This window comes from Dermacentor variabilis, chromosome 10 (assembly GCF_050947875.1).
Source record: "Dermacentor variabilis isolate Ectoservices chromosome 10, ASM5094787v1, whole genome shotgun sequence".
In the NCBI taxonomy this organism is placed as follows: Eukaryota; Metazoa; Arthropoda; class Arachnida; order Ixodida; family Ixodidae; genus Dermacentor; species Dermacentor variabilis.
Window position 1 is genome coordinate 68,179,318 of NC_134577.1, and position 11,933 is coordinate 68,191,250.

Here is an 11,933-nt window from a genome sequence, read left to right on the forward strand (position 1 = left end):
TGCGTCCGTCTTTTGGGCTAGTTGGGCATAAATCGCTCGTGTAGCAATCAAGAACACTGACGCACTGAAGCATACGTGACAACGCAGTCATGTTTGAGTCAGTGTGTCGTTATAGTTGAGCACTGCAAAAAGAAATTATCTGTTTGCAACGTGTGCCCTGTGTGCAGTGCATAGCAAGACCTGCATCATGCAAGACCGATGCGTGTAGCAGCGTATACCACGATTGCTTCGATGCCCGCTTCACAAACAGCAAGTACTGAGTCAATGAAACTGTAATTGATTTTTTATCTCACTTTTTGCTTATGGAAAGTGTAGATGGTGTGAGTGCATTGTGGGGAAGGTGAAAAGGTGTCATCAGTGTTTTTGTGCATTCGGTATGCTTAAACTCCTGGAATCCCTTCAGCTTCTACTAAAATGTTTCTTGCTGCGATACTATAAATTGTAGTCAGGACAAACATATACTCAAAACCAAGTTACTAATGCATCTGCGCAGAATGTGTTTGATTAACAAGTTAACGCTTCCACAACAACAATATGCCGAAACACAGCATATGTGCTTACAATAAATACATTCCGTAAAGGTGAATGACTGGGATCAAACTTTGTAGTAGCATCGTAAAAAGTGCTGCCATGCGTATCAGCCACAACGAAACTGCTGCACGTCCAACCTTCTTCCTTGGAGGCACTTCTATAAAGACTGTTCGGGCCCTTCCCATTCTGGGTGTAGCATTTAGCTGTTCTCTCAACTTTTCCGCATATGTCACCAGCACTGTATGTAAGCACCAGCCCTTTCTTGGGTTTGTGTCCCGTGTCTCCCTTCCCTGATGACCTAAGGTTTTCCGAGCACTCTACACTTCTATCATTCTGTCACGACTTGAGTACTGCTCATCAGTATAGTTCCCGTACCAAACTCGCGACGCTAACAAACTTAAGCTTGTTCAGCGCCGGACAATACGCACCCTTTACTCCCGTCTTTTCGGTTGTCACAAGCTCATGCCAGCCTTCGAGGATTGCCTCAAACCCCTCAAGTAGCACACCCTGCAATACCAATGCAACATTGCACTAGTCTATACTGCAGGGTGTTTGACGACTCTCTGGACAGCACTAATCTTTCTTCAGTTCGTCTGAACAAGTGGTCAGCACAGCCTGAGCCCTCATCACGCCTCTATGGCCCGACACCACAACTCCATGATTATATCTCGCATGCAAAGCTTTCTCTCCACCCCCCTGGCGATTTGGATTCTCCTTCCTTGGAACCAAACGGAATTAGCACTCCTGTGTGTTGTGCACCTGTCGAATGTGTGCGTGTGTGCCGTGCTGTGTTATTGAGCAAGTGTGTGTGCACTTGGAGGGGAAGGAAGTGTCTTCTGCATCCTGCCAATTCCTGCTCTAGATGGCTGGTTATCAGATGCTCTAACATACAGGCATCAGCCTTCTTTTTAGTCTAGTGTGCCAAGTTACCACTAAGATTATTATTATTATTATTATTATTATTATTATTATTATTATTAGAATCATCACTTTGACCACGTTGATTGTGTTGAAGCCAGCGTGACACATAATTCAAAATATTTCTGGAGCTTTGTGGGCTCTCCCTTCTAAAAAGAGTGCCAAAGATGTACGTCTTCTTCATGAAAATAGTGGTGTTGTCTCGAACACTGCTGATGCCTTTGCAGAACATTTCTGTTTGCTATACAGTGTGAAATATGCTTCAAGTAACCTTCCTTCTCAGTCTGGCACAGTGTATGCTAACAGTCAATGAAAACCTCGTTTCCAAGTATATGAAGTGCCTTAAACTTTCCCTTTCTTGTGGTGTTGATGGTATTTCCTCCACAGAGCTTAACCCTTTGAGACGCTGTCTACACAATTGGGCACAGCAGGAGCGTGCATCAATAGCAAAAGCACTGATGAAAGTAATGGTATTTAAAATGTGTTTCATACATCTTGAAACACTTATTATTGGAACTGTGCTGCAATTTTGAATAACGTGCAGAATGTTTTAACAAAATGAGTGGGAAGGTAGACGGCTGGGTGTTGTTACTCTGTGTCAGTACGTTGTATGTAGCGGGTTCACTTCTTTCATTGTTTTTTACAGTGTCGTCCACCAGGCATAATTGTCAAGTGGCTGGATAAGTGCTTTTCAAGCTTTTCAAAACACGAAATAGTACATGTTCTCATATTTTGTGTTCCTGTAGTGAGTTTTCGCATGGAGTCGAAATTTTGTAAACTTGACAAAACTCGCTAAACAATTGAAAATTCTTAATATTTGCTGCAGCTGTACACTTCCTACGATTCTGAGTATGCAAGAGATGTGGTGAAAGCAACTTTTCAATCAACGGGATAAAGTGGTGTCTGAAAGGGTTAAGACGTATGGAAGCATACTTGTTCCTCGTTCTCACAAGCATCTTCAATAGTTCCCTAAAGTCTAGTACCTCTTCTAGCACTCGGAAGGTGGCATGAGCATTGTCCATGCACAAATCAGGTGCTGGATGTGCAGTTACTAACTGCCGACCTATATCTATCCTCTTCAGTGCGTCAGGTGTTTGAATCGATATGGGATTTCTCGCTTTCTGTTAGTGCTAAGAGGATTTTAATAAATGAACAGCATGACTTTGTGTGCCGACAACTTAAAACTATTTCAGAGTGTCAACAGTGTTCACCACTGCATCGACTTCCAAAAAGACATTTTTTCACTCTTAAACTGGTGCAGAAACAATAAGTACTCTTAAATGCTTCCAACACTATGGCATTAAGTTATATGCACAAAACGCACCATGTGAAATTTTGATACACCCTACGTGATGCTCCACTCCTTAGGGTCGATGAAATGAAAGATCTTGGTGTGTACTTCGACAAAATGCTAAGCTTCTCTTCACATAGATAATTACACAAGATGCCCTTCACGCTCTTGGGATTGCATGCCGTATATTGCATGATTTCCACTCACCTGTTGTGTTTCTGAAATTCTGCTGTGTGCCTCCAACTACTAGAGTATGCCTCTGTAGGAGGGGGGTGCAATGAGCAAATCTGAATCTGACCTCATTGAACGCATCCAGAATAAATTGATGTCTATCTTCAAGCACCACTTTTGCCATTCTGGCGACCACAGTTGAGCCTACTCAAATATACTTCAACTCGCACCTCTAGATTCATGTCTTAATTAATCGCACCTTTTGTTCCTGTATAAGGTGGTCCATAACATTATACATTCCTTAAAGCTCGTTAAGTGCACGAGTACAAAGGCTCTCTAGCTGTTCCTGGGCACTGCAATGAAAATTTGAATGATTGATTATTATCGTAGTATAAAGTTGTGCTTTTTAAGTATGTACTAGTATACTATTTTTGTGCAGTAGCCTTTGTGCAATTAAAAAAAGGGCATGAATTAAGAAGAGAGAGAGAAAATGATAAATGAAAGGTAGGGAGGTTAACCAGGACTGAGCCCGGTTGGCTACCCTGCACTGGGGAAAGGGAAAGGGGGACAGAAAGATTAAAAGAAGAGAAAGTCCACTGAGGATATCAGTCGGTCACTCAGTCCGGATCACAGACGCTGACTCAATCCGGTATCTTTCAAATATCGCAGCAGCGCTTTTGTGGCCTTTTGTAGCTGCGATATGCGAGGCCACGGTCCCAAGATCTTGTTCAAGGTGAACGGCTTTCCATCTAGCTGATTGAGAGCTCTGCAGAGGTCTTGCCTTTCATCTTCAAAAGATGGGCAGTAGCACATTAGGTGTTATATGGTTCCCTCGACAACGCAGGCATTACACTCGGCGCTATCAGCCATTCCAATCAAAAATGCATATTCACTGGTGAATGCGACGCCCAAACGTAAGCGGCACAGCACTGTTTCCTCATTTTGCGGAAGACCTGGTAACAGCCGCAGTTGCGTAGAGGGATCGAGGGAATGCAATCGATGTTGAGTGAATTCAGGTGTGTGCCACTTTTCCAATGTCAAAAGAGTGCGCTAGCTTGCCTAAGTGTTCGGCTGCGTCGGTCCGCGATAAAGGTATAGAAACAAGGGTTGCTCCTTCGTGGGCTTTCCTAGCAGCTTCGTCAGCGAGGTCGTTGCCGGAGATACCGCAATGACCAGGCAGCCACTGAAACACGACGTCGTGTCCTTTCATGATCATGTGATGGTGCATTTCTCGTATCTCCGACACGAGTTGTTCACATGACCCGCGAAGAAGAGATGACAGAAGACATTGTAAGGCCACCTTTGAATCGCAGAATATTGCCCACCGATTAGCCGGTTGGTTATTAATATAATCAACGGCACCTCGGAGGGCAACAAGCTCCGAACCGGTCGATGTTGTCAAGTGAGAAATCTTGTATTGGATGCTTAGTGATCGTGATGGTATAACCACTGCGCTGGTGGAGCTGGTCTGAGTGGAAGAACCATCCGTATATATGTGGACTCGATCAAAGTAGAAAGCGTGCAAACAATCCGGAGCTGCTTGCTTCAAGGCCAAGGTAGGCAGGACGGTCTTCTTTCTTATCCCTGGAACCGTAAGACGCACTTGAGGTTGTTTTAAACACCACAAAGCTGAGGTTGAACGTGCTGAGGGTGTGAAGCCCGATGGTAAGGAGGCACGATGGATGCTGACCTTGTTGGAGAAGGACGCCTGTGGTCGTTGTTCTGGCATGAATTAGGAAAGTGCAGTAATATGCTATGTGCCTGATCATATGCATTGTGCTATTAATTTCTTCTGAATTTTAATAATGGCTGGCTACTGTATGCAGTGTTGTGCAATAAAATATGCCACAGCAATTATTGCGTGCCTCGCAGAACAAATTGAATATATCTTTCTCAGTCAAGACATCATAGCAGGCTGAAAACAATAAACTGCAATTTTGCTTTTTGTGGTGACGAAGTGTATAAATTGTGAAAATAACCTGTTTATATATTTCTTATACTATGCAAATGAGCTGTTCCCATACATTAGAATAAGTGCTTCAATAGTACGACTTGGCAAAGGGCAACGAAAGACTCCTATTAAAACCCTCTAATTCTCAAGCTTGTATTATCTGACGGTATGTCATTTCATTAATGTAAAGAAAGGCAAACTTGATATGTGGAAACCAGTTACAATAGAACATGGCCCTTACACTGTGAAAATGTTTTGTAGCAATACACTCAATGTGAAGGCCTCCAGATGCGGTGTTGATGCATCAAAACAACCTAGAATAATAGAGGTGCTCCATGGACTAGATTTGGCAGAATCAAGAATTGGGGGGAGACAAGATACGAATTACATACATTTTAGCTATTCTAGTTTTTTTTTGTGAGTGCTACAGGTGTTTCAATTCTGTTTTGCTGATTTTCTCAGAACCCACTTTTTCACCTTTATCTCATGCACCAACAAGCATAATTATATTGACACGGATGCTTTATCTGTATCCGGTTACCGTATTTCACCGGCTAAAAAATGTTAAAACGTCATCGCTCGGTGCAGGATGCGCCTGAATGTATCGGAAGTTTCGCGAATGTTATCGATGGTTCTGTCTGTTGTCGACGAACCTTGCTAATCTGATTGCATACGAGACACGAATTGTGTTATAGTTTCTGGAAGGCGCGCGGGCACCAGCGAATAGGCTGTAACTTTCGACGACTGACGTATGCAAACCGACGCGCTTGACCCGCAGATGAGATTTTCTACGATTGCCGACATTGCTCGCCGCTATCGTTGCGATTGAGCCGGCACTATTTATTTACCGTCAGTACTACGTGGCAATATTTCTAACACAGATTTTTTTCAGTTATACATTGCACGCCTAATTCTTACATAGTTGGCTGTGCAATAAGCTACCAAAAATGAAATGGTACAACAGTTTTTGATATATGGCATCGTCGTGCAGGTGTTTGCAAAGCGATCTTGCAGACAGACGACGCGCGAGCGCTGATGTCGATATTTTGTACACTATTGTTACTTCAAAAATAAAAACAAACTGTTGCGGCAGGTGTATATTCATTATTCAAACGTGTTTTTTATATCTAAAAGCACATACAGATCACTAACTTATTGTTTCAAGCTTAGTTTACAGCAGGCTGATTTAGGCCGCACTTTGACGGATGAAGACGGAAGAGTCCAGCAACAGTGCGCCGCAGCCGAGGAGCGAGCTTCGGCGCGCGTCGGAGCTTGTCTCCAGTGGTTGCGCGCCCTTTCCCTCCAGCCGAAGCGAAGCGACGCGTTCGCTTGCCAGCGCGCGCCGAAGCTTTCGGCGCGTGCCAATGGTTGGGGCATAAGGGAAAGCGGACCAATCGCAGACGCCGGCACCACCATCTTCCTCCAGTTATCGACTTTCAGTGCAGTCGCTCGGCCCTATTGAATCCCTCTCCACTTGAGCGTTCTCCTCGCCTCTTGTCAGCCAATCACATACGACAAGCCGCTCATTCTAGGCAATGTTACTCGTTCTTCAAGCAAGCAAAAGTGACCTCCGATGAACGAGGAGAGCGTTTGATTGGTCTAATAAGACACCTCTGCGCGTGACCGCCCGGTGCTTGCGTTGGCGCTTACGCAAATTTGTCCTCAGGAGATTGGAATAAAAACATATTGGAATAGTTTTGCGTTATAAGTCCCCAGGATTACTGTTATTGTTGTTTGTTGTTGTTGTTGTTGTCGCCGTCGTTTTTGTTTGTTTTTGCTGTCGTTGGTCGTGGTAGGGCAAACCTCAGCAGTGTGTCTGTCCCGTCACTCGCCGAAGCCCTATTTAGCAGTGCAAACCCCCGCAGGGGCGTCTGCGTAAGCAGGCGCTTGGTGTGTTGCGACACCACGTACCCAAGCACACGAGGGTTGGACCCTCCCGCGTCTAACCGTGCGCGGCTTAGCCGTGTCCGGGGAAAGGGGGATCCTGGAGGTTGAGCCGATGCTGGGTGTTCGGACCTTTAAGGCCCCCCGGCGGAGGCAACATACCTCTTTGGTCTCTGTTTCACGTATACGGCACCCCCGGACTGACCTAGCCGGGGGAAATCGGTAGTTGCCCTTTCCTGTCTCTCTCTCCTTACTACCTTCGTCTTTCCCTTACTTTCCACCTTTCCTGTCTTCTTCTGGCTTCCCCTTTACTTCCAATTTTTCCAGGCAGCAAGGGTTAACCTTGTGTGTATAGCCAACCTAGATTATTTCATATTTGGTTATAGTGGTTGTGTAAAGCTGGCGATGGCAGGCCTCGTTTATTTACAAGGCCTGTCACGTCCCCTTGTTGGGCTCCACGGTGGGTGGCTGACACCACTGCCGAAATTACTCCAATTTTTATGGCTTCTTCTTTTTCCCCAAGCTTTCTGATCGCCCTCTCACAAAAAGAGGGCACACCGAAGAATGTTTCAACTTCTTTAATAAGCCCACTGAAATTTTTCCACGTTTCCACGTGATTCACAGCGAAACCCCCGACAAGACCGTAAGAACTTTATCACCTTTCATTGTCGCGAAATGCCTAACTGAGACCCTAGGTGCAGGATACAAAGTCGCGAAAATGACCAGTGGCGACATTCTCCTTGAAGTCCGTGATAAAGCTCAGCATGATAATCTGCAAAAACTCATCTCGCTTGGCGACACCCAAATCTCCGTAAGTCCTCATCGTCGCGAAATGCCTGAGACCCTAGGTGCAGGATACAAAGTCACGAAAATGGCCAGTGGCGACATTCTCCTTGAAGTCCGTGATAAAGCTCAGCATGATAATCTGCAAAAACTCATCTCGCTTGGCGACACCCAAATCTCCGTAAGCCCTCATCGTCGCGAAATGCCTAACTGAGACCCTAGGTGCAGGATACAAAGTCACGAAAATGGCCAATGGTGACATTCTCCTTGAAGTCCGTGATAAAGCTCAGCATGACAATCTGCAAAAACTCATCTCGCTTGGCGACACCCAAATCTCCGTAAGTCCTCATCGTACCGCGAATAGTACACGAGGGGTATTATCGGATCAGGACCTGCTGGAACTGACTGAGACAGAGCTCCTAGAAGGCTGGAAAGAGCAACATGTTACGAATGCACAGCGAATTAAGATACGACGTGACAAGGAAATTCCGACAAAACACCTCATACTTACCTTTTGTACGAGCACACTCCCTGAACACATCGAAACCGGCTACATGAAAATAAAGGTAAGGCCGTACATTCATTCCAAACTCCCGACGCTGTTTTAAGTGCCAAAGATTCGGCCACGGCTCTCAGAGCTGCAGGGGCCGTACCACCTGTGCAGAGTGCGCATCACATGAGCACCGTGCAGATAACTGCAATGATCCACCCCACTGTGCAAATTGTGACGGTGAACACCCGGCATACTCTCGCTCTTGTCCCTTATGGCAGAAAGAAAAAGAAATTATCACGCTCAAAGTACAAGAAAATATTTCCTTCAAAGAAGCTAGAAAACGCCTCTCATTTGTGGGGCCTTCTTTCTTCGACGTGGCACGGCAGGGGGCAGTGCCACAACGGTTCTCGGCGGCCGTTAGGACCACGCAAAGGGGACCGACGGTAGCGCCACTCGCCCCCACTGCGGGATCAGCTAGTGCTGTACCGCAACCCGGCAAGAGCCAGCAGTCCACCGGACCTGCAGGCTCCACGACTTCTAGGGCCTCTGTTCGCAGTGAGAAGCCCGAAACACCTGCGAACGTACACCGCGAGCGGGCATCCAGCGCCTCTATGGAGGCGATGGATACATCAGGTGTATCGGGGTCTCAGACGCCGAAGGATCGGCGAAGCTCTGAGGAGCTGCCCAAGAAAGGCAAATCCAGCATCACAGGGCCTGGCAAGGTTTCTGTGCGATAACATAGTTTTCCTCTCTTGAACGCACATCACCATACAGTTTCACTATGGATACACAAATATTATATTGGAATGTCAGGGGTCTCCTTCACAATCTAGATGATGTCAAGGAACTCCTACGTAAACATAATCCAAAGGTGCTGTGCGTTCAAGAGACCCATCTGAACAGAACACAAACATTCTTTCTTCGTAACTACGCCATCTTCAGAAAAGACCGTGACGAGGCTAACGCGTCGCGCGGTGGCGTAGCAATCGTCGTAGACAAGTCTATAGCTTGTCATCATGTATCCCTACAGACACCCCTCGAAGCAGTATCAGTGCGCGGAGTTCTTTTTAATAAGTTGGTTACTGTTTGCTCCATTTACATACCCCCAAACTATCACCTTCACAAAACAGATTTCTACAATCTCGTAAATCAGCTTCCGGAACCCTACATACTCGTGGGTGATTTTAATGCCCACAACACCCTGTGGGGAGATTCCCGTTGTGACGCGAGAGGTCGGCTGATAGAACATTTTCTTTTGACTTCCGGTGCATGCCTATTTAATAAGAAGGAGCCGACTTATAATAGGACACACATATGGTACTCACAATTTTCTATTGACTGGCAATGAACCTCCAACCTCTGGTAGATGTGGTGAGCGGCTCACCGTCCTCCACGTCCTTGTGGAATGTCGGGAAGCCGAAAGAGAAAAAAGGGAACATTTTCCTCTAGCGTACCGCTATTGTCTCCCTCTCCATCCTGCTGTGTTTATTGGCAAAGAACCCCTTTTTACCACCCAGGCTGTCCTAGGTTTTTTAAAAGAGGTGGTCTTGCACGTTAATAGCCCGAAGGTTTCGTAGCGTATCCTCTCTACAGAGGATGCCGCTGGGATAGTTGTCTTATATAGCACATGCATCCAGGCCCTTGTGTCTCAAGGGCTCTAAAGAGGCCATGGTGCTCTAAAGAATGTTAGAAACTTATGCATTTTTTTTATTATCGTATCATAATTTTGCGATGCACTCAAATGCTTACAGTACTCATCATTTTTCATAGCCATAATTTTATTACGCGTACATTTTACGCACTTTACAGTGACTATATTTTAGGCCCCTTTACAGCCACGTCACATCAACTTCATAGAACCCATCACTCCACTAAGAAATCACTAACACTTGCATGGCACTCTTTGGCCATACCTGGCCCTTGCGCCAATAAAAACCACACATTCCCTCATTAGGAGTGCAAGCGGTTGCGGGTTTGAATCCCGCGCGACGCGGCCACACATCGATCGAGACGATTGCGAAAGCACTCGTGTATCACGACATTCGCTGCACGTCAGAGAACGGCAGTCGATCAAAATTATTACTGAGCTCCCGAAACTGCATCTCTCGTAGCCGATCGGTTGCCTCCAGGACGCTGGAGATCCAGCAACGAAATGGAATGAACGCCCTCTTTCTCAACTCTAGCGTGTTGTCATTTGTGTCTTGTTCTTGTCGTTTCATTGAAGTTTGTTGCGGTCACCGATCGGTGCCATGGCCTCCTTTCGGAATGCACACGACAACTTACGGATTGTTCCTCCCATGAAGTGACTACAACGACGGTGAGTCGCGATGTGACGAGAATGCGCATGGCCGCCTAAAATGTACAAATATGTGTACCTCTGAAGTGTGGACACGGAATGGAAGAAGAGGGGAAGAAAGCTGGCACAGAAGTACGGGGTAGTTGAAAGTGTAGTTAGACAACGGAGGATTCATCAGAAAGAAAGCAAGAGAAGCAGAGGCAGTGAATTGGATGCAAAGAATGGAAACAAACAAAAAGAAATACCGTGGGTATTTAAAAAAGGACAACAAAGAAATCGGGAAGCAAAATCTGTATAATCACGCAATAGGAAGTGCCTTACTATTTGAGGCCCAAGCGGGTTGTCTGAGGACAAAAAAAAAATCCCGGCCGGAGCGAATGTTCTTCACAGGATGCGGCATATGTGTGCTGCAAAACAAAACAAAAAAAAGGCTGGAGGCTGCACAGTGAAGTGATGGCGGACCAACTCAGGGCTGTCCAGAGCGCCCGTGTGACGGCAGAGGGGCTCGATCTCTGTGTCCCGACGTGGGAGCGGCCCGCATCCGTACCAGACTGATCCCTCAGGACCTAAATAAAATTCTTCATACCATACCATACGGCTCGGCACATCGTAATGGAATGCCAAGATACTGAACCAGCGATGCCAGCATGGAGTGTACACCTTCCGCAAGCGTTGGCATTCAAAGAAGACGGAAGGATTAACAGGTCAGCACTCGAGATAAGTTAGAGACGATCAGAGCATTGCTGGAAGAAAAGCATGGAAGAGATTGGTCGAACCGGAGTCATTGCAAATGTAAGTAATGGCATACTATATTGACAGATGTTTTAAATACGAAAGCTAATGCCGAGATCATTCAGGCAAAAGGCTAGACAGCGATAGCTGTAGGAAAACCTCATTAAGGTACTATTTGTGGACACCCGGTTTCACCGGGAATGCAGTAATCCTCACCGTCGTCGTCATCTCACCGGCGCTAACGGGAAAACTAGAAATGAAGCTGTACAGCGATACGGGGCTAGACAACGTTTGAATTGAGGGAAACTCAGTAGGAAATTGATATTAAAGAACTACATTGAAATATGAAAGAAAGTAAGGGGGCTTCGACAGTGCTCAATTATATGCACAGGAATAATAATGACTCAAAGTGAAGGAAAGTAACTGACTAGCCTAACAGCTAGCTTGTGGCCGGTACAGTAAGCAACATGGCCACCAAGAACGCTAGGCACAAAGTCAGAAAGGCTGAGCAACTACCGTGTGTAGCGGCAATGGAAAAAAAAACGGCCGCGAGTAACTGCCTATGAAGTAGAAACGAAATCAGGAAATAAACAATTGATGACAACTCAAAGGCAAGTTCTCTACTATATGAAGCGATATCAGTATAGGTTTTGGAACGCGTACTTCAGAGCGAGCTATGCACGAAGGAAGAAGCATGTGTTTGCTGCAGTAAAGCAAGGCAATAGATGGAACATGTTGCATTCTAATGTGAGGATATTACACAGCTGTCTGTTTAGGCTCCGCTGACCTCCATGAAGCCCTTGAGTTCAACATAAAACATGTCCGCAATAATGAATAGTAAAAGGCGCGTGGAAGTTTGGTGGCAGAAATTAAGGAGCCTAAA